Here is a 26869-nt window from a genome sequence, read left to right as displayed (position 1 = left end):
TAGAGCAGCAGAGCCAATTTAGCAGTAAACAATACTTTGCTAATAAACTGCAAAATCCGAGCCATGAAGGGCTACAAAGCAAGGGAAAACAGGTACTAAACTGTTGTAATTTGTTAACTTTACAGCAGCAGTACAATGAAATATATGATAAATAAATAAAGAAAATAATGGAATTACATTCTGTATGCACACTACATATGTCCATTAAATTGTGAAGTTAAAATAATTAGTGCTAAAAACAGAAATAAACCAGTAGTAAGGTAGTGCTCTTTGGTTCAATGTCCATTTAGAAATCAGATGGCAGAGGGGCAGAGTCAAATTGATTGCTACTTGGAATTGACATTAAATACTGGGACACTTTCTGTTTAAAACAAAAAGCTGAGCAAAGAATATTTTTTAAAAGTTTAACTTTATTATCAACAACTCTGACCCCTTGGAAAGGTCATGAAGTTTTGCAAGGAAACTGAACTTTCTTTTAAGCCTCTCAGCCTCTGAAAAGTAAAAGTCCATCATAACTGACAACCAACTCCCTGCAGTTCATGAAGACATCCCTGGCCTCTTCACTCTGCTCTCCATCCTATTACTTTCCTCTAACATTCTCCCTTTCTTTATCCCTTTTACGATCTGCACAGTACTTTCAGTATCTTTCATTGTTATTTCAGGTTTCTAGAATATGCCGTTTTGTTTTGTTTGTTTTTGTTTTCAAGTCTTGAGAAGCCACACCTATATGTTCATTTTTAGCATCATTCCCAGTAGAGTGTAGAGCTGGAGCTGAGCCCAGGCACTTGTCAGAAAACGAAACTTTACAGAGGAAAAGCCAAAGGCGCGGCCGATGTCATAAAGAGCGGAAACATAAATGTCCATACCTCTGCGGTGGGCGGTGTCGGACAACTAGGGGAAAAAAAACGTGTAGCGCTTAGAGGTCTGACGAACAATGGGGATTTTAAAGCTGCAATTGTTTAAATTTAAGTGATTTATATTGGTGTCAGGAGTATTGAAGACACTTTAAGATTCAGACAGCAATCTGAGCAAGGTCGGGCAACGCTGTTGCAATTAAGGATTTATCCAAAAGTCAGATCCAACTAACGCCAAAAATAATATGTTGTTGAGAACCCGGGGAACCAGAAAATGAAAACCGATGATATTAAGTTTTTAGAGCAACAATCTGTTGGATGAACTCAGCGAATCGAGCAGCCTCTGGACGAGGGGAGGAATTGTCAGCGTTTCGGGTCAAGATTCTGCTTCAACTCTTTCCATAATTCACCCTTCCCCAAATGCAGCTGGAGCTGCTGATTTCCTCCAGCAGGTTCTTTCCTCTCTATGGTTAAAACGCGCAATGAGTAGGTGGAACCATTGGGTGAACCGATCGCTGGAGGAAAAAGTCAAAACTGTCGAGTTTCTCTGATCGTTGAGCCATGAAATCAAAAGCAGACTATTTCCTTCGTGTAGTTTGGTTCGTTTGCTTCTGTTTCGTCTTTTGGATAGTAAGAGAACAGACAAATGATTTCAGGTACGGAAAAATGATTTGCAAGTAATTTGACATATTTTCCAAGACGTGGGCGAATAATTTTTCAGAGAAGTCCGTTGATAGTATTCGTAATCAAATTGGTACGTGGAAATCAACTTAAGTTATCTCAGCAAATGAAATTTGGTCTGCCCACTTTACAACGGTATTTAACTTATTTGTGAACAAATTGTATCGGTTAGTTTTAGTCAGTTTTTTTTTTACTTCTAAAGCATCCTTGGTAAAATTTAAATGTGAAACGTTGGCCAACCTTTCAGGATCAGTTGAACGGATTCAGGAAAGGATCAGTTGAACTGCAGTCCATAGGTTTCTTTGCAAATTCGTCGAATTCACCTGCGATAAACATCAAATAAATTCTAAAGGAAATCAGGGACATAGAATAAGTGTAGAATGATCTTGAGGTTAAATGATCAACCGTATTTTGTTAATGGCGGAGTTGGCCCAGCAGGTTCACATAGCCTCTGTTCCTCGTGTTTAGTTGTGGCGCTTAGAGCGATACTTGCTGCTGCTCTTTGAGCTCAGAGACTTGACTTACAGTTACGTTACTGGATGTGGCATTTCATTCATGCAAATATGTTGTTCTGATTGTCTCCTGGTGGGTCTTTGCAAAAACTCATTGCACAGTCAGTCTCTATATTGCCATATAACCCTCTCATAACTGTTATAAATCCCATGACAATATTTTGTTGTCAAACCACTTAAAATACTTTACCTCTAAATGATGGGGTGAATGATCACTCTGAGTTATTGTGGGGCAAATGGATTTTCTTGAAGGCTACTGACTAGGACATCTCCTTCTATGCTGCAGTTCAACTGAAAATAAATGCCTGAAAGTTCTTCACAAGTGCTTTATCTTGTATTATAAGTTAAGTACAAGTTATGTTCATTTAAGATTATATTATCTTATGTCTCCTGATGAAGGGTTCTGCCCGAAACATCATTATTACCTCCTCCCATAGATGCTGTCTGGTCTGCTGAGTTCTGCCAGCATTTTGTGTTTTTTCATCTTATATTTGTCATGTTTGTAATGTACTATACTGCTGTTTCAAATAGCTAATTTCTATTTTGGTATGTACTTTTAATAGGTACGTAATTGTAACAAACTTAAATGTTGCACCTTAAAGAAATATTAGGGCAGATATAAAAAAGTTTAATCAAAGATTTAGGTTTTAATGTGAATGTTAACAAAGAAAGGAAGAGCCAGAGTTGAAGATTAAGGAGGGAATTCAGAAATTGGAGCTTCAGCAGTTGAAGATGAGGCAATTAGTAGAGAAATTAAATGCAGAATGTTTGACATACAGGCAGACATACTTTATTGATCACAAGGGAAATTGGGTTTCGTTACAGTCGCACCAACCAAGAATAGTGTAGAAATATAGCAATATAAAAACCATAAATAATTAAATAATAATAAGTAAATTATGCCAAGTGGAAATTAGTCCAGGCCCAGCTTATTGGCTCAGGGTGTCTGACACTCTGAGGGAGGAGTTGTAAAGTTTGATGGCCACAGGCAGGAATGACTAACTATGACGCTCAGTGTTGCATCTCATTGGAATGAGTCTCTGGCTGAATGTACTCCTGTGCCTAACCAGTACATTATGAAATGGATGGGAGACATTGTCCAAGATGACATGCAACTTGGACAGCATCCTCTTTTCAGACACCACCATCAAAAAGCCCACCCCCACACATCACTGGCCTTACAAATGAGTTTGTTGATTCTGTTGGTGTCTGCTGCCCCAGCACACAACAGCAAACATGATAGCACTGGCTACCACAGACTTGTAGAACATCCGCAGTATCATCCAGCAGATGTTAAAGGACCTCAGTCTCCTTAGGAAATAGAGACGGCTCTGACCCTTCTTGTAGACGGCCTCAGTGTTATTTGACCAGTCCAGTTTATTGTCCATTCGTATCCCCAGGTATTTGTAATCCTCCACCATGTCCACACTGACCCCTTGGATGAAAAAAGTGGTCACCGGTGCCTTAGCCCTCCTCAGGTCCACCACCAGCTCCTTAGTCTTTTTCACATTAAACTGCAGATGATTCTGCTCACACCATGTGACAAAGTTTCCCACCGTAGCCCTGTACTCCACCTCATCTCCCTTGCTGATGCATCCAGCTATGGCAAAGTCATCAGAAAACTTCTGAACATGGCAAGACTCTGTGCAGTAGTTGAAGTCCGAGGTACCAGAATACCAGAATTGGAGATTCCAATGATTTTTGAGAGTTGGAGCAGTGTGGGAGATTATTAAGATTTAGAATGACATATAAAGGGATTTTAAAACAAGGTTAGAATTATACAGTTAAAACATATTTATGCAAAAGCTAAGGCAGAACAGCCATGAGTAATTGGTTAAAGTTGCATTATTTGAGGTTGGATCATTGCCGTCCCATTTCAGTTAAGAGGAATAACCGTTCTACTACAATGAGTGTTTTGGTTTTGAACTCCTTCTTCCTCATATTTTTTATGAAGAAAAACTTTAATGCATTTATTAGTTATAGAATCAAGAAACAGATGTGGAATGATCAAAAGGAAATAAATTCACCAGAATGTGTGGAAATAGCCAAAATCCTCACATTTAAACCCAAAAGCTAACAAAACTTTCAATTCTGAGTTCCAGCATCTCTGATTATATAAACAATTATATTGAAATAAGATGGATTGCAATGGATAAATAAAATTGGATCATTTAAAGTTGTGTTCCTAACTTTAACAGTGGGGTGGAAACCTCCATGGGAAGAATGGAGAGCAGTTCTGATTCACAAATCTAGATTGATATCAAAAGCAATACTCAGATTGGATGCCTTCATCTTCTCTCCCTTTCCCATCAATTGTGTTCTATTAGCTCTAAACCCTCTTCTGCTACATGGGTATAATTATCTCATTGATACCTGGTAATGGAAGAGAAGCAATAGTGTACCCAATAGAACAGATTAGAAATAAATATCAGTTTTGGTATGGGAATAAATTTTGGCTGCTTGGTGAAGAACCTCTCAGTTTGTTGAGTCTCTCATCCTCTTTCAATGCATTCTGATAAATTTTCAAATGATTTGTGGTACAATTTGATATAGTGCAATTAAGTTTTAAATTGTTTAAGTAACAGAACAAGTTAAATCACCACTGCAGTTGTAAGCAAAGGTGATTAAGGATGAAGTTGTATTCAATAAACAATATAGGTGCCATTACAGCTCCAGAGATGAGTGAAAGTGTTTGCCATAAACATGCTTTAGTGGTCAGTGATTTATCATGTGCCAAAGTTGACCAGGAATTTGGAGTTGATGTGTGCCATGGTCAGCCTGTCAAAGAACTTCATGACAGTGGATGTTAGAGTCACCAGGCAGTAGTGAATAAGGCACAATACCTTATTTTCCAAAGATGTTAGGATGATATGAATTAATAAGTAATAATATTCTATGTATAAAAATAATATTAAATCATTGGAAAGAGATGACATAGGATTGGAAAGTGCAGAGTCTCTATGGGTTGAGTTAAGAAATGACAAGTGTATGACAGTTGTATACAGGCCTCCAAACAGCAGCTGGGATGTGGATTACAAAATACAGCAGGAGATAGAAAAGGCATGTCAGAAAGTCAATGTCATGATAGTCAGTGGGGATTTTAACATGAAAGTGGATTGGGAAAACCAGGGCAGTACTGGACCTCAAGAGAGAGAATTTGTAGAATGTCTAAGGGATGGCTTTTTAGAACAGCTTGTTGCTGAGCCTACTAGGGGTTCGGCTGTGCTGGATTGGGTGTTGTGCAATGATCCAGAGGTGATGAGAGAGCCTAAGGTTAAGGAATCCTCAGAGAACAGTGATCACAATATGATTGAATTCACACTGAAATTTGAGAGAGAAAAAAATCCAATGTGTTGGTCTTTCAGTGGAATAAAGGAAGTTACACTGGCATGAAAGGGGCACTGGCTGATGTTGGCTGGAAAGGGATATTTGCAGGAAATGGCTGGAGTTTCTGTGAAAAATGAGGGAAGTACAAGACAGATATATTCCAAATAAGAAGAGATTTTCAAAGGGAAGAAGGACACTACTGACACTGACAAGTGAAGTCAGAACCAAAGTAAAAGCAAAAGAGAGGGCATACATGGAAACCACAGCTAATGGGAAAATAGATGATTGGGAATAGACAATAGACAATAGGTGCAGAAGTAGACCATTCGGCCCTTCGAGCCTGCGCCACCATATTGAGATCATGGCTGATCAATTACTATCAATACCCTGTTCCTGCCTTGTCCCCATGTCCCTTGATTCCCCTATCCATAAGATACCTATCTAGCTCCTTCTTGAAAGCATCCAGAGAATTGGCCTCCACTACCTTCTGAGGCAGTGCATTCCAGACCCCCACAACTCTCTGGAAGAAGAAGTTTTTCCTTAACTCTGACCTAAATGACCTACTCCTTATTCTCAAACCATGCCCTCTGGTACTGGACTCTCCCAACATCTGGAACATATTTCCTGCCTCTATCTTGTCCAATCCCTTAATAATCTTATAAGTTTCAATCAGATCCCCTCTCAATCTCCTTAATTCCAGCGTGTACCAGCCCAGTTTCTCTAACCTTTCTGCGTAAGACAGTCCAGACCTCCCAGGAATTAACCTCGTGAATCTATGCTGCACTTCCTCTACAGCCAGGATGTCCTTCCTTAACCCTGGAGACCAAAACTGTACACAATACTCCAGGTGTGGTCTCACCAGGGCTCTGTACAAATGCAAGAGGATTTCCTTGCTCTTGTACTCAATTCCCTTTGTAATAAAGGCCAACATTCCATTAGCCTTCTTCACTGCCTGCTGCACTTGCTCATTCACCTTCAGTGACTGATGAACAAGGACTCCAAGATCTCTTTGTATTTCTCCCTTACCTAACTCTACACCATTCAGATAAAAATCTGCCTTCCTGTTCTTACTCCCAAAGTGGATAACCTCACATTTATTCACATTAAACACCATCTGCCAAGTATCTGCCCACTCACCCAGCCTATCCAAGTCATCCTGAATTCCCCTAACATCCTCATCACATGTCACACTGCCACCAAGCTTAGTATCATCAGCAAATTTGCTGATATTATTTTTTATGCCTTCATCCAAATCGTTAACGTAAATGGTAAACAGCTGTGGTCCCAATACCGAGCCCTGTGGCACCCCACTAGTCACCACCTGCCATTCCGAGAAACACCCATTCACCGCTACCCTTTGCTTTCTATCTGCCAACCAGTTTTCTATCCATGTCAATGTCTTCCCCCCCCCCCCCCAATGCCATGAGCTTTGATTTTACCCACCAATCTTCTATGTGGGACCTTATCAAATGCCTTCTGAAAATCGAGGTACACTATATCCACTGGATCTCCCCTATCTAACTTCCTGGTTACATCCTCGAAAAACTTGAACAGATTAGTCAAACATGACTTACCTTTGGTAAATCCATGCTGGCTCGGCCTAATCCTATCACTGCTATCTAGATACGCCACTATTTCATCCTTAATAATGGACTCTAGCATCTTTCCCACCACCGATGTCAGGCTGACAGGTCTATAGTTCTCTGTTTTCTCCCTCCCTCCTTTCTTAAAAAGTGGGATAACATTAGCCATTCTGCAATGCTCAGGAACAGATCCTGAATCTAAGGAACATTGGAAAATGGTTACCAATGCATCCGCAATTTCCAGGGCCACCTCCTTTAGTACCCTAAGGTGCAGACCATCTGGACCTGGGGATTTGTCAGCCTTCAGTCCCATCAGTCTTCTCAACACCGTTTCCTTCCGAATGTCAATCTGTTTCATTTCCTCTGTTACCATATGTCCTTGGCCCATCCATACATCTGGGAGATTGCTTGTGTCTTCCTTAGTGAAGACAGATCTAAAGTACTTATTAAATTCTTCTGCCATTTCTCTGTTTCCCATAACAATTTCACCCAATTCATTCTTCAAGGGCCCAACATTGTTCTTAACTATCTTCTTTCTCTTCACATACCTAAAAAAGCTTTTGCTATCTTCCTTTATATTCCTGGCAAGCTTGTGTTCGTACCTCATTTTTTTCTCCCTGTATTGCCTTTTTAGTTAAGTTCTGTTGTTCCTTAAAAACTTCCCAATCATCTATCCTCCCACTCACCTTAGCTCTGTCATATTTCCTTTTTTTTTTAATGCTATGCAATCTCTGACTTCCTTTGTCAACCACTGTGGCCCCTTTCCCCCCTTTAAATCCTTCCTTCTCTGGGGGATGAACTGATTTTGCACCTTGTGCATTATTCCCAAGAATACCTGCCATTGCTGTTCCACTGCCTTTTCTGCTAGGCTATCCGTCTAGTCAACTTTGGCCAGCTCCTCCCTCATGGCTCCATAGTTTCCCCAGTTCATCTGCAACACTGACACCTCCGAGCTGCCCTTATCCTTCTCAATTTGCAGATAAAAGCTTATCATATTGTGATCACTACCTCCTAATGGCTCCTTTACTGTGAGATCACTTATCAAATCCTGTTCATTACATAACACTAAATCCAGAATAGTCTTGTCCCTGGTTGGCTCTTGTACAAGCTGTTCCAAGAACAGCTATTAAAAAAAATTGCAGAAGGAAACTAAGGTGGTCATTAGGAAGAAAAAGATAAATTATGAGTGGAAGCTGGCAACTAATATCAAAGAAGATACTAAAAGCTTTTTTAAGTATATAAAGGATAAGAGAGAGTTGAAGGTAGATATAGGACCAATACAAAATGACGCTAGAGATATTGTAATGAGAGATGCAGAGATGGCAGAGGAACTGAATGCATATTTTGCATCAGTCTCCACATTGGAAGATGTCTGTGGTATACTGAACATTCAAGAGTGTCAGGGAAGTAAAGTTTGTGCAATGAAAATTATGACAGAAGATGCTAAGGAAGCTTAATGGTCTGAGGGTGGATAAAGCTCCTAGACCAGGGATGGCCAACCTATGGCGCATGTGCCAAAAGTGGCACATTGGATGATTAGAAGTGGTGCATTGCACCCCAGTGATAATAATAAAAAAGTAAGCCTACTCATGCAAGAAGTATTAACCAAAAACAGATCTGTAGAAAAAAATCTATAAGAGGAATTCAAGAAGCTTAGAGCTAGAAATGTGTTTTACTGAGAATAAATCTAAAACTTAGCAAATATTTTTAGAGATTTTATTATTTTATGCACATCTTTTGGTGAATGTTATCTTCTTTTACACTAATCTGTTTTCAATTTAAAAAAAATTTAATGAGTTAAACTAGGAAAGAGGGACTTTAGTTCTGCAGTCATTCCATAACTGTTCAATACACGTTTGATACTTGTTTGATTCTGAGGCGCCAGGCATCTGCACCAGCGGTGCGTCACAGGTTTTTGCCACTCAGTTTACAGTTGACACTTGTGCGCTACGGAGTTGTGCTTTGTTCATCCTTTGTGAACATTTACAGTTTCATACTTTTTCAATAATTAAGCCTTGTTTTTATATTCAGTTACCCATCACAGTGCAAAAGAAAATGAGGGGGCTTCTGGTAAGATGGCGATTGCTTAGCTGCTCCGAACTTTTGTTCCGTTACTGTCGCTAACTTTGCACTAAATGTCTCCATTTTTTAAACCTTAGTTGGGAAGTTTTTCAGTATCTCTTACTTGCCTGTGAACACATCTAACTTACGATGTCTAGCAAGAGCTCTAAATCCGGGAGAAAGGAAGCTACGGCTCTCTCAGACGAGACCCTGGCTGCGCTCGGTCAGCTCCGAGACGAAATTTTAAAGGAATTCAAAACCGCTTTCAAACAGTTGGAGGACAAACTTGATCAGATTAATGACAAAGTGGACAAACATGCTCAACACTTATCTCGCATCGATTCGACTTCTGAAGATTTAGAAAGTCATGTTCGATACTTGGAGACTCGCTGTTCCAGCTTAGAGGAAAAGTGTAACAAACTCCTTTTCAAAACGGTGGATCTCGAACATCGCAGCAGACGCTGCAATCTTAGAATTCTTGGATTGCCAGAGGCCACCGAACAGGGATCAACAGTGAAGTTTTTCACCGAGTTTCTCTGTGAGATATTCGGGAAAGATTTGCTTCCGAACCCGCCTGAGCTCGAACGGGCACACCGGATCCATGTTCCCGCCGGAATTCTGGGCAACAGCCCGCGACCAGTAATCTTGTGCTTCCATCAATACCAGGTAAAACACCGTCTGATCGTAGAGGCACGTCGCAGAGGTTCTTTTATTTTCCAGGATACAACCATTCGCTTTGTGGAAGATTTTGCACCCCAGACCTTAAAGATGCGCGCTGAGTTTAAAGGCGCAATGAAAGTGCTTTTTGATAGTGGTTTTAAACCCTCTCTTCGTTCTCCTGCTGATCTACGAATCACGCTTAACACTGGGAAATACAAATGGTTTAAGTCAGCAAAGGAAGCTGAAGCATTTGTGGCAAGTCTTCCGGCTATCCAGTCATCTTCGGAACCCGATCAGACCTCCTAAAATGGTGGATAAGTACTTCTCGTAGTAAAATTACTTTTTCGGGACTCAGACTTTACTTGAATCATTCAGACATTATTCATCGAAACTCTAAGGGCTATTGACAATCTCTCCCTGGATTTGGTGTGTGTGTAATCTATTTTTTATTCTTGTACAACGTTATCTACAGAGTTCTATAACTCACTTTAACTTGATTTGGAGGTTTGAAGTCTTTAGTGAAGGCCTTCCTGTTTTGTTGGTTCACAGTTTAATTGCCGATCTATTTTTCCTTCTTTTTATATTTATTTATTTTATTATACTTTTTTCTCTTTTTTTCTTTTCTTCACCCCTTTTTTCTAATCTCTGAATTCTTTTCTCCTCTGTAAATGGTTGATAAATACGTCTTGAATTTATAATTTTCCCCTTCCTCTCCTTTTTTTAATCCTTTTTTTCCTTTCTCTTATTTTATTCTTCTATAATTTTTTAGCTGGCAGGTTAGTTTTGGTCCTCTTCCGATTTTCTCTGTATTAAGTTTTATATTCCTGCAGAAGGTGTTCTAATCTGTAGTTATGTTTTCTAGTGCATAAACTAGTTACTATTTGTTATAGTATTTATACGGAACTGCTGTTAATGACACAGATCTGGAAGTTGTACTTGGGTTAATTTTTTTGGTAGAGCTAACTACTTGTTTTGGTAGCCGTCTAGTTTTGGGTTGTGTGGGTGGGGTGGGTTTTCTAGTTCCAACATCACTCACTGTATATATTATATCTCTTTATTGCTCAGGACATGTATATGTTTTGATTTTACGAATCTATGTTTACATCTCTGCTCCCAGACTGCTATTGTACTGCTTGACTTTTTGTATGCCTTCTGCCTTTTTTGCATTAGTAATTGATAATGGCTAGTGCACTTAAATTTGTGAGCTGGAATGTAAAGGGATTGAATCACCATGTTAAAAGGAGGAAAGTATTCTCACTTATCAAACAACTCAAAGCTGACATTGCATTCCTTCAAGAAACTCATATTCGTTGTTCTGATAACTCAAGGCTTCTGTCAAAGTGGGCGGGTCAGCATTTTCATTCATCCTTTACCGCTAAAGCTAGGGGAGTCTCCATTCTTATTAACTCAAATATTCCTTTTGAACTCCATAATAAAATATCTGATATAAATGGCCATTTTATTATTGTTTCTGGCAAACTATATAACACTAAAGTTGCACTAGCAAACCTGTATGCCCCCAACTTTGATGATGTTAATTTTTTTGAACGGTTTTTTTTCCTCACTACCAGACTTAAACTCATACTCTCTTATACTGGGTGGTGACTTTAATTGTTGGTTAGATCCTAATTTGGATCGATCGTCCTCTGTTACTAGACCACCTACTAAATCTGCCTTAGCTATCCAATCGTTTCTCTCTAATTATGGTATCTCTGATATATGGCGTTTCCTCCATCCTACGGAGAGAGATTATTCTTTTTTCTCACATGTTCACCATACCTTCACTAGAATTGATTATTTCTTACTCAATAACCAACTTATTCCATTTGCCCACTCTTGTGACTATCAGAGTATACTGATCTCTGACCATGCCCCAATTACTCTCTCTCTGAATTTGCCTGGTCTCCCTCAGAGGAATAAACACTGGCAGTTTGATTCAACTTTACTATCGGATGATGATTTTTTAAAAATTTATTAAGGATCAGATAACCTTTTATTTTAACACTAATACATCACCTGAAGTGCCATCCCAGATTGTCTGGGATGCCATGAAAGCATATCTGAGGGGGCAAATAATCTCTTACACAGCAAATCTCAACAGAAGATCCTGTGCAGATCGATTAGACCTCATTAACCAGATTAAAGAATTGGATCAAATATATGCCCAAACTAAGAACCCTGAATTATACAAGAAGCACGTTGAACTCCAAACTAAATTTAACCTTCTGTCCACTCAACCTGTCAAACGCCAACTTCTTGAAGGCAAGAGTCGCTTTTACATTCATGGGGATAAGTCTGGTAAATTCCTAGCCAATCAGCTGAGGCGTTCCAAAGCCAAACAACATATTACAAAGATCCGGAAGGAGAACGGAGACTTTACATCGGATCATTTAGAAATTAATGACGCATTTAAAAATTTTTATTCTCAGCTTTATTCCTCTGAATCTCTGAATGACAATATCTCTGTTGATCAATTTTTACAGAATCTGAACATCCCCTCACTTTCATCTGATTTCAAAGCCAAACTCAATGCGCCAATGTCATTAGAAGAAATATCTACTGCAATTTCTGCACTGTCCTCAGGGAAATCTCCTGGACCTGATGGGTTCCCTGTAGAATTTTATAAATCATTCCCTTCTCTTCTTTCTCCTCGTTACTTTCAGTATTATCTGACTCGTTTAATTATGGCAAATTGCCACCCTCTTTCAGTGAGGCATCTATTATTCTTCTTTTAAAAAAGGGCAAAGACCCAACAGAGTGTTCCTCGTATAGGCCGATCTCTCTGCTTAATGTTGATGTAAAGATCTTAGCTAAAGTTTTGGCTCATAGTTTAGAAACCGTCATTCCCTCCATTATCTCTGATGACCAAACAGGCTTTATTAAAAACCGTCTCCTTTTTTTAACATTCGGCATTTATTTAGTATCTTATACTCACCTCCAACTGGGATTCCTGAATGTGTTATTTCCCTCGATGCGGAGAAAGCATTTGATCGTATAGAGTGGAACTACCTTTTCGCAATTTTAGAAAAATTTGACCTTGGCCAAAGTTTCATCTCTTGGATCCAATTGCTGTACCCGTGTCCTGCTGCTTCAGTTTTAACTAATTTTCAGAAATCCCAAGTATTTAAACTCAAACGTGGCACCCGCCAGGGGTGCCCCTTAAGTCCCTTTCTCTTTGATTTGGCTATGGAACCTCTGGTGATAGCATTTTGAAACTGCCCTGAATTGACTGGGATCTGGAGAGGGGGTGTTGAGCATAAAGTTTCTCTCTATGCTGATGACTTATTACTCTTTCTCTCAAATCCGTCTACATCCTTACCTCTAATGTTTTCACTTCTTGACCAGTTTAGCCAGATCTCTGGCTATAAACTTAATTTACATAAGAGTGAACTTCTCCTAATTAATAAAGAAGCACAAGAACTAACATTTCGTGATCTCCCTTTTAAAGTAGTCCATAATCAATTTACTTATCTTGGAATTATAGTCACAAGGAAGTTTAAAGATCTCTTTTGTGAAAACTTTGCCAATCATTCATATGCTATAAAACAGAGGCTGGTACAATGATCACCTCTATCTATGTCTTTGGTAGGTTGTATTAATGTTGTTAAAATGTATGTTCTCCCCAAATTTTTATACCTATTTCAATCTATCCCAATTTTTATTCCTAAATCTTTTTTTGATTCCTTAGACTCTATTATTTTGTCATATCTGTGGCAGAATAAGCGCTCTAGAATTAATAAAATCCATCTCCAAAAATCTAAAAAAGAGGGTGGCATGGCTTTACCTGACTTTCATTTATATTATTGGGCAGCTAATATAAGTTGTGCTACCTTTTGGTCTTTCTTCCATGGCCAACCCGAGTGCCCTAACTGGGTCGCGATGGAGTTGAGCTCCACTAAAGAATTATCTACCTCTGCACTTCTTGGCTCTGCACTGCCTAGTAGTCTGCCCAGATCAATAGCTAATCCTCTTGTTAGACACACTTTGCGTATGTGGGCTCAGATCAGGAAATGCTATGGTTTCCAGGGGTTTTCCGTTTCCAGCCCTGTTGCTCATAATCACCTTTTTTTACCTACTACATACGATTCAGCATTAGGGAGGGCGTTAGACATTTTGAAGATCTTTTCATTGATAATCGCTTCGCTTCTTTTCAGCAGCTCTCTGTTAAGTTCAATCTGCCCAATGCTCATTTTTTCAGATATCTCCAAATCCGACACTTTATTGCTCCTTTAATTCCTAACTTTCCTGAAATGCCTGCGAAAAATGCTATGGACCTATTTCTTTCCATGAATCCACTAGGTAAAGGCTTAATATCAATCATCTGAGATAAACTAGCAGCCTTACGACGGGCCCCCATGGATAAAATCAAAATGGCCTGGGAGCAGGATTTAAATATCTCCTTATCTGAGGAGAGCTGGGATTCAGTTCTCAAATCGGTTAACTCAACCTCTCTTTGTGCTCGCCACTGCCTTTTACAGTTTAAGATTGTTCATAGAGCCCATATGTCTAAATCTAAACTATCTCGATTCTACCCTAGCGTTAGTCCGCTCTGTGATAAATGCAAGAGGGGCGTGGCCTCTCTCATCTATATGTACTGGTTCTGTCCTAGCTTGGAGAAATTCTGGAAAGATGTCTTCACTACGTTATCGTGTATTCTGAATCAGCACCTAGAACCAAACCCCTTAATTGCTCTGTTCGGTTTTTGGGGCGAGACAGATTTATGTCTGGGTCTGACCAAATGCCGAATATTATCCTTTGCCTCTCTCCTGGCTAGACGCTTGATCCTCCTTAGATGGAGAGATGTTGCCCCGCCCACTCATGCTCAATGGCTTAACGACATCATGGCCTGCTTGGACCTCGAAAAAATTCATTATGCAGTTCTCAGTTCAGATCTAAATTTCCATAAGGTCTGGGGACCTTTTATCGATTACTTTCATAACCTTCCTCTTGACTAGGGTTTTTTTTTTCTTTTCGGTCCCTTGCTTTCAGCTCCTTTCTTTTTTCTGGTAGAAGGCATTATTATCCTCTGTTGCTGAGTGTATTCACAGTCTGGGAGTTTGGCTGTCCTGACTTATACTCTCTATATTGTGTTGTGGTTGGTCTGGATTTGCTGTTGTTTTTTCTTGTGTTGTGGGGCTTGGGGAGGACACTAAGCTTACTTGTCTTTAATTTAGGTGCTTTTTTTTCTTAAATTCTCTTCCTTTGTAGCATATTGTTATTGTATGCTTAATTTTGCACTGTTTTAATGTTCCTCATTGGGATTTGGGGTTTTTAATTTGTAAAATGTTTTGAAAAACTAATAAAAAAATTAAAAAAAAGGAAAATGAGCAAAAGAAAAGCAGAAAGTGATAGTAAGCAAGAATTCAATGAACAGTGGGAAAATGAGTTCTTATTTGTAGCGGGTCTGTCAGGAAAACCGTTGTGCATTGCTTCGGAAAACACTTTCTCACATAATAGAAGACATGATCTTAATAGAGGCTATAAAACACATCAGACGGAAATAGAAGGAAAACTAAAGCTGGTGCTTGGGTCTGAGTTATGGAAAGAATATGTGATTAAGAAAAATGAAGAAATCAAAAGAAGACAAAATATATTTGTTAAAAGAAGTCCCATTAAGGTAAGTGATGTTTACCTTGTTTTGTTTTAAATGAATATATCATGTAAAAATGCTAAATATGTCTATATTAACATATTTTTACAAGAATTGAATGGGGGTACAAGAGTTGTATGGCGCATCTGAACTCATGTGTGAAAAAATTGACGGATGGCCTGTAAAAGGTTGGCCACCCCTGTCTGTCCTAGACCCTTGGGTTTTGAAGGAAGTAGCTGGAGAGATTGCGGAGGCATTAACAATGATCTTTCAAGAATTGATAGATTCTGGCATTGTACCGGATGACTGGAAATCTGCTTTTTAAGAAGAGTGGGAGGCAGCAGAAAGGAAATTATAGACCTGTTAACTGGACATCAATGGTTGGGAAGTTGTTGGAATCGATTGTTAGGGATGAGATTACGATGTACCTGGAGGCACATGATAAGATAGGCTAAAGCCAGCATGGTTTCCTGAAAGGAAAGTCCTGCCTGACAAACCTACTGCAATTCTTTGAGGAAATTACAAGCAGGGTAGACAAAGGTGATGCAGTAGACATGGTGTACTCGGATTTCCAGAAGGCCTTTGACAAGGTGCTGCACATGAGGCTGCTGAGCAAGGTATGAGCCCATGGTTTTACAGGGAAGTTACTAGCATGGGTGGAGCATTGGTTGGTCAGCAGAAAACAGAGTGGAAATAAAGGGATCTTGTTCTGGCTGGCTGCCGGTTACCAGTGGAGTTCCACAGGGGTCAGTGTTGGGACCGCTGCTTTTTACAATGTATGTCAATGATTTGGACCACAGTATTAATGGATTTGTGGCTAAATTTGCTGATGATACAAAGATAAGTGGAGGAGTAGGTAGTTTTGAGGAAACAGAGCCTGTAGAGAGACTTGGATAGTTCAGGGAAATGCACAAAGAAGTTGCAAATGAAATACAATATTGGAAATTGTATGGTCATGCACTTTGGGGGAAGAAACAAATGGGCAGACTATTATTTAGATAGGGTGAGAATTCAAAATGCAGAGATGCAAAGGGGCTTGAGAGCTCTTGTGCAAGAAACCCTAAAAGTTAGCCTCTAGGTTGAGTTGGTGGTGAAGAAGAGGAATGCAATATTGGCATTCATTTCAAGAGCTATAACATATAAGAGCAGGGATGTGATGTTGAGGCTCTATAAGGCACTCGTTGACCACACTTGGAGTATTGTGTGCAGTTTTGAGCTCCTTATTTTAGAAAGGATATACCGACATTGTAGAGGGTTCAGAGAAGATTCACGAGAATGATTCCAGGAATGAAAGGATTACTATATGAAGAACGTCTGGCAGCTCTTGGGCTGTATTCCCTGGAATTCAGGAGAATGAGTGGGGATCTCATAGCAACATTCTGAATGTTAAAATGCCTGAACAGATTAGATATGGCAAAGTTATTTCCCATGGTAAGGGATTCTAGGACTTCAGGATTGAAGGACATCCTTTTCGGACTGAGATGCGGAGAAATTACTCAGAGTGTGGTAAATCTATGAAATTCGTTGCCACGAGTGGCTGTGGAGGCCAAGTCATTGGGTGCATTTAAGACAGAGATAGATAAGTTCTTGATTAGCCAGGGCATCAAAGGATAAGGGGTGAAAGCAGGGGTGTGAGGATGACTGGAAGACCGAGATTAGCCCATGTTTGAATGGCGGAGCAGACTCAATGGATTGAATGGCCCCAGCAATTCTAGTTTAAACTCTCCCCAATAGCCTTAGCAAACCTCCCTGCTAGGATATTGGTCCCCCTGGGATTTAAGTGCAACCTATTCTTTTTGTACAGGTCACGCCTGCTCCAAAAGGGGTTCCAATGATGCAGAAGTCTGTATCCCTACCCCCTGCTCATATCCCTCACCATGCATTTAGCCTCCACCTCTATTCCTATACTCACTGTCATGTGGCACAGGCAGCAATCCCAAGATTACTACCTTTGAGGTCCTGCTTCTCAGCTTCTTTCCTAACTCCCTGTAGTCTGTTTTCAGGACTTCCTCCCTTTTCCTCCCCATGTCATTGGTACCAATATGTACCACGACCTCTGGCTGTTCACCTTCCTACTTCAGGATATTGTGGCCGCGATCAGAAACATCCCGGACCCTGGCATCAGAGAGGCAAACTACCATCTGTGTTTCTTTCCTGCGTCCACAGAATCACCTATCTGCCCCCCTAACTATGGAGTCCCCTATCACTGCTACAATCCTCTTCCTTTCCCTACCTTTCTGAGCCACAGGCCCAGACTCTGTGCCAGAGGCATGGCCACTGTTGCTTTGCCTAGGTAGGTTGGGCCCCTTACTGGCAGTACTCAAACAGGAGTACTTATTGTAAAGGGGGACAGCCATTAGGGTACTCTCTTGCATCTGACTCTTGCTCTTCCCTCTCCTGACTGTTACCCACTTATCTGTCTCCAAAGGCTTCTAGTGTGACTACCTGCCTATTGCTCCTCTCTATCACCTCCATACATACCCTGACCAGACAAAGGTTATCAAGCTGCAGCTCCAATTTACTAAGCTGGTCCCTAAGGATCTGCATTTCGACACACCTGTGCAGATATGGCCGTCCAGGAGGCTGGGAGTCTACTGGACATCCCACATCTGACCCCCAGTACAGAACACCAGCCTCACAGACATACTTACTGTTTCTTTTCTTTGCAAGTAACTTACCTCACCTTGACGTGTTATTGCTGAAGCCCAGTTGACCCTAAGTCCTCCTACTCTGTCACTTGCTCCTCTGATGCCCTCTCTATAAAGCTGTCTTTTCACATTCTTCTCATTGGTCTAACTTGTTGACGTACTCAAGCTCGCACATTCATGACTCAATCATTTCTTTTCCCAGCATACCATCACCTTTCATTCTAACATCTCTTTGTGGTTTGAATTCAAACTTCATAACATTATTTGTATTCGATATTTACTTGTTCAACCATTCTACTACAAGCTACTTGGATGTATTCCTTAAACAATCTCCTTAACTGTAGTGTATTCACTGGCAGGACTGGACGACAGGTTTTGGCCTGAAACATTGACTGTACTCTTTTCCGTAGATGCTGCCTGGCCTGCTGAGCTCCTCCAGCATTTTGTGTGTGCTGCTCGGCAGGCTTCACTCTCTCGCTTCTTTCCATTTTGGTGGGCAGCCGCATAACTGGCCTCTTACATTGTCTCTAGCAATTGTGGGACCCACTTTTCTGACACAATCCCTTTGACTTCAAGTTCTGACAAATCTAACGCTAACAACTCCTCTAATACTCGCATGCCCTTCTCGTCCTGAGTTTATAAGGGTGTAACCTTTTGAAGATGCACTGTATTCCTTCTTATCATTAAGGCAAAACTACCTGCCATATTGCTGCACCATTTTTGCAATCATATTTTGTAGTATTTGTTTTATCTTTTCCAAAATTCCACTAGACTGTGGTCTATAGGGCACAGGAAATCTCTGCTTGATCCCTAAAAGTGCCATGCCATCTTGCATCAGCTGGGCCATGAAATGTGTGCCTTGTTCCAGTTTGATACTCTGGGGTAGCCCCCAGCGAGTGAATATCCTTCTTGATAAGAACTTTTGCAGTGGCCTTTGCTGAGTTTGCCTTAGCCAGGAAAGCTTCCACTCATCTATTACTACTAGAATATATTTGTACTGTCCTGAGATGGGCAGTAAGGGACCAATGTAATCTATCTGCCAATTAGTCCAAAGCCTTTCCACTGATCTGGTGTGTCAAAGGGCTCCTTTCTTTTACATTTCTGTCAGGATTATATTGTACACAAATCAAATAAATGTTGACATAATGCTCCACATCATTCTTCATCCTAAGCCAGCAGCCCACTTCCTTGATCTTTTCCAGAGTGCCTGGTGTCCCCATAGATCATGGTACCAATGGATCATCTGGTTTCTTCCTCCCAAAACCACAGGCTTTCCTTCATGAAGGACAACTCCATCTTTGACAAGCACTCCCGAGTACTCTTCATATATTTCAGACAATTTTTAAAATCCTTGTTTCTGATCCTTTGTAAAATCCATAAATTTAGTCTGTTGTTCCTTCTGCCTCCCAATCTCCCCATTCTCAAGTCAAGTCGTCAAGACAAGACACTTTTATTGTCATTTCAACCATAATTGTTGGTACAGTACATAGTAAAAATGAGACAACGTTTTTCAGGACCATGGTATTACATGACAAAGTACAAAAACTAGAACGAACACAGAGAGAAAAAAAAACAACTACAGACCTACCCAGGTCTGCATAAAGTGCACAAAACATTGCTGGCATTACAATAAATAATAAACAGGACAATAGAGCAAGGTGTCAGTCCAGTCTCTGGGTATTGAGGAGTCTGATAACTTGGGGGAAGAAACTGTTACATAGTCTGGTTGTGAGAGCCTGATTCCTTCGATGCCTTTTCCCAGACGGCAGGAGGGAGAAGAGTTTGTATGAGGGATGCTTGGAGTCCTTCATAATACTGTTTGCTTTGCAGATGCAGCGTGTTGTGTAAAGGTCCGTGATGGCGGGAAGAGAGACCCCGATGATCTTCTCAGCTGACCTCACTATCCACTGCAGGGTCTTGCGATCCGAGATGGTGCAATTTCCAAACCAGTCAGTGATGTAGCTGCTCAGGATGCTCTCAATACAACCCCTGTAGAATGTGATGAGCTTGGGGGTGGGAGATGGACTTTCCTCAGCCTTCACAGAAAGTAGAGACGCTGCTGGGCTTTATTTGGTATGAAGCTGGTGTTGAGGGACCAGGTGAAATTCTCCGCCAGGTGAACACCAAGAAATTTGGTGCTCTTAACGATCACAGCCGAGGAGCCATCGAAGTTCAGCGGGGAGTGGTTGCTCCGTGCCCTCCTGAAGTCAACAACCATCCCTTTTGTTCACATTTAGAGACAGGCTGTTGGCTCTGCACCAGTCTGTTAGCTGCTGCACCTCCTCTCTGTTATCTGACTCATCATTCTTGCTGATGGGACCCACCATGGTCGTGTCATCGGCAAACTTGATGATCTGGTTCAAGCTGTGTGTTGCAGCACAGTCGTGGGTCAGCAGAGTGAACAGCAGTGGACCTCAGCAGCGCACGCACCTCTGCGGTCATCCATGGCTTCTGGTTGGCACGTATAGTGATGGTCTTGGACAGAGTAACATCATCAATGCACTTGCTGATGTAGCTGGTCACTGACGCTGTGTACTCCTCTAAGTTGGCAGAGTCGCCATCGGTTGCAGCCTCTCTGAACATGTGCCAGTCGGTGTGTTCAAAGCAGTCTTGAAGAGCAGAGATGTGTCTCCTGCTGGCTGGGTTTTCACCTGCTTCTGAACTGGTCTGGAGCGCCTGACGAGCGGTCTGTATGCTGGGATTAGCATAACAGAGATGCGGTCTGAGTATCCGAGGTGGGGTCAGGGCTCTGCCCGGTACGCGTCGGGGATGTTTGTGTAAACCAGGTCCAACACGTTCTCCCCTCTCGTTGCAAAGTCCACATACTGATGGAATCTGGGGAGCACTGACTTAAGGCTCGCGTGGTTAAAATCACTGGCGACGATAAACAGTCCATCAAGATGTGCGTTCTGCAGTTCGCTAATAGCCCCATACAGTTTACAGAGCACCTCCTTAGCATTAGCGCTGGGGGGGAACATAGACACCGAATATAAGGACAGAGGTGAATTCCTGTGGCAAGTAAAATGGTCTGCATCGAGCTGTCACAAACTCCACTAGCAATGAGCAGTATGTGGAAACCAGCACAGAGTTCTTACACCATTTCGTATTGATGTAAATACACATACCACCACTGCAAGTCTTACCGGACAGGGCTGCATCCTTGTCCGCTCGAAATAAGGCAAACCTGTCTAGTTGAATGGTGGCGTCCGAAATTCCATCAGTGAGCCACGTCTCTGTGAAAACATACGCAGTGTAGGCTCTGTACTCCCGCCGAGTATTTTGTTGGAATACCGTGGTATACTGTTGGTATTCTGTGGCTGCCATTCCTGCCCAAATAAAGCGTTTTGCTTTGTCAGTTCGTCAGCCTTTCTATTTTCCTCAGGAGATAATTTAGAGTGGGATTGCACCTTTATGATTCCATATTTTTCCCTTTGCCTCCTCAAATATATATTGTAATAAAGTAGCAATGTGAGTGGCTTCCGGTCAGCTGAAACAAGCCCTCTGGCTTCCCACAGAGGCAACTGTTCTGTAAGGCTGTTCCAAGCATACATACTATCAGAATGTAAGACTGATCCTGGCAGGAAACGTTCTGGATGTCCAACCAAATATGCTACAGCTGCCTGTACACTCATGGTTTTGTGTAACTTTAAAGCAATACTATACCTTTCCTGGCCATATTCATCCTCTAATTTATGCCACACCCAGTTCTCCTCTCACCATCTTGTACTGATGAGGAGCCTTCTACAAAAATTTTTTAATGAGGTTTTTCTTTTTCCTTTGTGTTTTTGTTCTCAGGCATTACTTTATCTGATCTGCTTTCACACCCTCCTTTTTGTTCTGACACAAATGGACCTTTTTAATCATTTGTTAACATAACTTGACACTCATGTTCACTTCCTTGGTACACTGGGTTTTCGCCTAGCATTGAGGTAATGTTTACTCGTTTTACACTAATATTTCTTCCTTGCAACAGCAATGTCCATCTAGCCATTCTGTTTTGGTATACTGAGCCATCTTTAATCCTTCCATCTGGCAGTAATTGTGTGGGGGTATGTTCTGTCAGTATGTAAGTGGATTAAGTCCCACTATATAGGTGAAATGTTGTACCACCCAGAAAACCGCTAGCAAGTGTTTTTCATACAGTATACCCCTGTCCTACTGGTAAGAGCATGCATGATGCATATGTTACTGTCAATAGATAGATAGATAGACAATAGGTGCAGCAGTAGACCATTCGGCCCCTCGAGTCTGCACCGCCATTCTGAGATCATGGCTGATCATTCACTATCAATACCCAGTCCCTGCCTTGTCCCCATATCCCTTGATTCCCCTATCAAGGTCTTAACTTCCCATGCATCTCCTGTAACAGCATTGTTAAGAGGGTGGTATCAGTTGTAGCCACCTCCAATGAGAATAGCTCATTCGGATTTGGGGTTTTTACAGTATGCGCAGTGGCCAGCGCTTGCTTCAGAGCTGTGATGGCCTGGGTGTGTTCTGATTTCCATTCCCATGCCATATTCTTTTTCAGTAATTCCATTAAAGGAGCCGCATTAGTGGAAAATCCATCGATGTGATCTCTACAGTATCCTACCAGCCCCAGAAAGGACCGCAGCCCTTTCAGGTCTCGGGGAATAGGCAGTTTTGTAACCAATTCTACTCTTTGCTTATCAACTTCTCTTTTTCCCAGAGTCAAGATTATTCTCAAATAACAAACTTCTTGTTTTATCGCCTTTGCTTTTTTAGTGTTTATCTTTAGTCCAAATGCAATTATTAATTGCAACAATTCTGTTATTAACTGATAATGTTCCTGCTTGGTTTCAGTCTGCAGAAGCGGATCATTTTTGTATTGTACCAAGCACTCAGGTCTTGAAAACAGTTTTAACACTTTGCCTAAACACTGTTGAAATATACAGTAGATGGGGAATTATGGAACCCCTGTGGTAGGAAAATCCAAGAAAGTCCCTGAAATGTAAATGCAAACTTGATTTAACACTCTTGTTTTAGTGGGATAGACCAAAGTCCATTATTTATGTCTAGAACTGTGAACCTGTGTGCTCTTTCATTCTGTTTGACCACTATCTCCAGGTTAGTTGCTGCAGCTGGGGCTGTTAATAGGGTTACTTTATTCAGCTCTCTATAGTCTATTGTCAATCTCCAACTACCATCCGGTTTCCTCACTGGCCATATGGGTAGGTTATTAGTGTAGACTACAGGCCTCAGTACCCCTTGTTGTACCAAACTCTGTATTACCTTACCTACATCTTCCTCTGCTTTTTGGGAGACCCATATTGCTCTAGTTGTGTGGGGTCTAAACCTTGTATGCACACACTACCAGTCATCCTTCCTCAGTCACGCTTGTGCCTTGCAAATGCTCCTCACTTCTGTGCAATAATGTGCTGCACCTTCTGATCATTGCTCATCTCCTCTAGTTTTATCCACACTGCACCCTTTGTGTATAGTCAATCCCATCGTTCTCCTGCTGGGATCTGCATGTGGTGTATTTTATTCATGCCAGTTGGCATCTACCAAATCACAATTAACTGTGTCAAAACAAAGCCCTGCTTTGGCCATGTAATCCCACCCCAGTATATGTTCCTGATTCCAGGGTAATTCCACCAATGCTATCAAATGTTCCAATGCTATGTCCTATCCTTATTTCCAATGGTATACTCACGTGTCCCACTTGTGAATGTCCTGCAAGTCCACTTAGGATAATTTTATTTTGTATCTCCCAATTTGCGTTACTTACTTTAGTGCTTTGTGATCCGCTGGTATCTCATATAATGGTAACAGGGCAGCCTCCAAACCTACCACTCACTAGAGGTCTTCCAGTTTCATCCCACCATGTGTCACACTCCCATGTTGGTGAGGCCTGACACTGTCATTGAAGCTCAGGGTACAATTACGTCCCACTGGCTCAAGGTCACCTGACCTACCTGAGCCACCTTCTCACTAGTTCTTGTACAGGGCTATAACCAACATTGTTTCATGGTTCTACCCTACCCAGCCTTGTGTATTTGTGTCTTTCAACTCTGGCCCATCCAAAGCAGTTTAATGCGGCGACCCAGACATAGTCTAATGAAATTACAGATTGTTTCTTTGGTAGGTCTGGCATTTTGCATAATAAGTAGCTACTCATCTGAGAATGGTCTCAGATTTAGCAGGTCATTATCTGAAGTTCCTTGTGTCCACATTGAATTGTTCTGATTAGATTGTCCTGGGTAAGAATCAGTTCACAGAATGGGGGGAAACAAAGACAATTGGTTTGTCTGCTTTCCAGTGCTTTATTTGTCAAATCCACTAATTGTACACTGTAGTTTCTGCTGGCCAACAAGCTGATCGAGTAACTGTTTGCAGGTCACAGGTTGAGTTCAGCACAGAGACAAGTGAACCTCGTGGAGCAGCCAGCTGAATGGGCTTGACCTTCACCTCTGACACCGACACTCAACCTGGCCCAGCACTTAAATCAATCAAACCTCTCTGTTCTTTCCTCACTCTTGGGCTTGGACCCCACCACCTTCACCTCTCCTCAATTCTGCCTCCAAATCCACTCCAACAATGGACAAACATTGGCTCATTCCCTGCCTTCGGGCCTGGGTCTCACCACCTTGATTCTATCCGTACATGCCTTGTCACCACCTTTGAGATGTCAGTTCATACCACAAAAATGCCAGGTGATACAGGCAGTCAAAAGCTCAACTCCGAAAGGGAAGTTACAGGCAATTGATTGCAGTGATCATTTACCAGAAAGAGTGTGATTAATAAAGTAGGTAGTAGTTTTCTGTGTTTCATTTGCTACAGGCAAGTAGTCGCTGTGTTTCATTTGCACCATCTTAAACTGAAGCATACCTGAAAGAGGTGGGAACAGACTAATATGCCTTTTAAATCCTTTCTACCATTCATCAAGATCATGACTGATCTGCGATCATCAACTAATTTTCCAGTTTCAGCTGCTGAGTTCCAAAGGGATTATCCTTTATTTGGAAATTGTGATTCATCCAGACTAGATCCTTCAACTAAGGAAAACTTGCATCTGAATGCACCTAACAAATTCTGCCTATCTAAGGCCCTCACACTAAAGAAGTACCAGTCAATATTGGGAAAGTTGAAATCACCTACTAGAATGTGCTGTTCTATTCACGGTATGTCTTGGCATGACCTCTCTGCAAATCTGTTCCACTAAATATGTGTTTCTTAAACTCTTACATCACAGGGTGAGCTTTGAAATGTCTTTGAGATACATACATGGTCGATGTCGTTTACTGTTACCTGGCTTGGTGACATCCATATGCCTTGTTTATTTACTTGCGTGGGAATAAGCTTCCTCCAATAACTAGCCAGAAGTTAGCACAAGGTTCAGCAAATCGTTTCCCATTTTTATTCATTTCTCTGAGACTGTGTTTCCCTCTCTACTGTTAATATCCTGCATTATCCCTGCGTATTTTTGCATTAAAGTCCCCAATGACAATGGCTAAGGTTTTCCCTTCCCTCTGCTGATGACTGCACTGAGTGTTAAGCAGAATTTTATTTTGTCTTCTTCATTAGCATTGGTTATTGGTGCATCACGTTGGATAACTCAAGCTGTGATATTCTTGTGCTTGGTTTTAAAGCTAGCACTGATGGTTCTGGAACATAGCTTGCCATGCGATCATGCCTCTATGTGCTTTTAGTTTCTTCAAGAAGGCTACACTCTCTGTATGTGGTACATCATCATTTTGATGGCCTGATTAGATGATACTTAACCTGTTTGCCGGTTGAATCTCTCCAAATGGCATCCATCTTGTCTCAGTCAGTCCGAGAATTGACTGTTTGTATCTTTTCATCTGATTTGCTATGATGATGGATTTTCCTGTCTGGTACATGGTTCTCACTGTTGTGTATTTGATATTTCAATAATATTTGCATAATCTTGTGATTGTGTGTATTGTTTGCTCAGCCATTCTTGTTTGTTTAAATAATGAATTATTGTTTTTATGTAAAAATATGTTAACAGCATACATCATCACGTTATTACGTGATACCTAAGTGTCTCATTTAAAGTAAAGACTGAGCTAGACCTGCATTACCAGACTCCCGTGTTTTCTTGGAAGAAGTTTAATATATTGAAGTTACAACACATAACACTGGTGATTAGGTATTTTAAAATGACCCCAAAATGGCTACCGACCTGTTCAAGTGAGCAAGATGTACAAAGTAAAATTCTGTGAGAAGCAGACAACCCGAGTACAGGCTGGTCAAGATTTTTAAAAAAGCGTTCTTCAGAAGGGAAGATAAGATTGAGTTATTTTTAAAGAAAATTCAGAGAATGGAAGATGTGGTGTTTCCTAAAGCATGAGTACTGGGTGATAATAATCACAGAAAAGAATCAGGGGTGGCTGGCTACATCAGAAACATTGATGTGTAATTATACACTGGCTAATTGGCTGATATATACTAAGCTATCAGAACAGTATTTTCTTTCTTTTTCAATCTTTTTATTATTATTGATAATATGAACAAAATACAATTGATACATTGTTAATGGGATTACAAACATACACATTTCCATTGCACATGAAAGAATACATAAGCAATGGTTACAGTATAAATGAGTATACCCAAATCATGAACGATACAATATATATATGAACGAGGTAAATCTAGGTATATCATAATATATAATATAAAAAAACAGAAAAAAGAAAAAAAATATATTATGCAAAAAAAACTAAACTAATAATCTAATAGCTAATAAAGAAAAAAAAAGTAAAAAAAAGAAAAAGAGAGGAAAAAAAACTGGAAAAAGAAAAAAAAAAGGCTGTTTATAATATCTCACAAGAATACAAAATCATCAGTGTCGTTAACTCCGATCCTCTCAACATATATAAGTTTAAAGCTGGAAAATCAAATAGGCTTGAAACAGGGTCATATTACATCATATGAAAAGAACAGTATTTTGAAGCAAATGAAACAG

General features: G+C 40.8%; 1 pseudogene; it reads left to right on the top strand.

Annotated features, from left to right (window-relative positions):
• Positions 1-901: 901 nt before the first annotated feature.
• LOC132395480 (alpha-2,8-sialyltransferase 8F-like) overlaps positions 902-26869 on the top strand; it is a 92456-nt pseudogene continuing 66488 nt past the window's right edge.

Source organism: Hypanus sabinus, chromosome 6, assembly GCF_030144855.1.
Source record: "Hypanus sabinus isolate sHypSab1 chromosome 6, sHypSab1.hap1, whole genome shotgun sequence".
NCBI lineage: Eukaryota > Metazoa > Chordata > Chondrichthyes > Myliobatiformes > Dasyatidae > Hypanus > Hypanus sabinus.
Note: the sequence above shows the minus strand (reverse complement) of the source record. Positions and strands in the feature narration are given on the sequence as shown.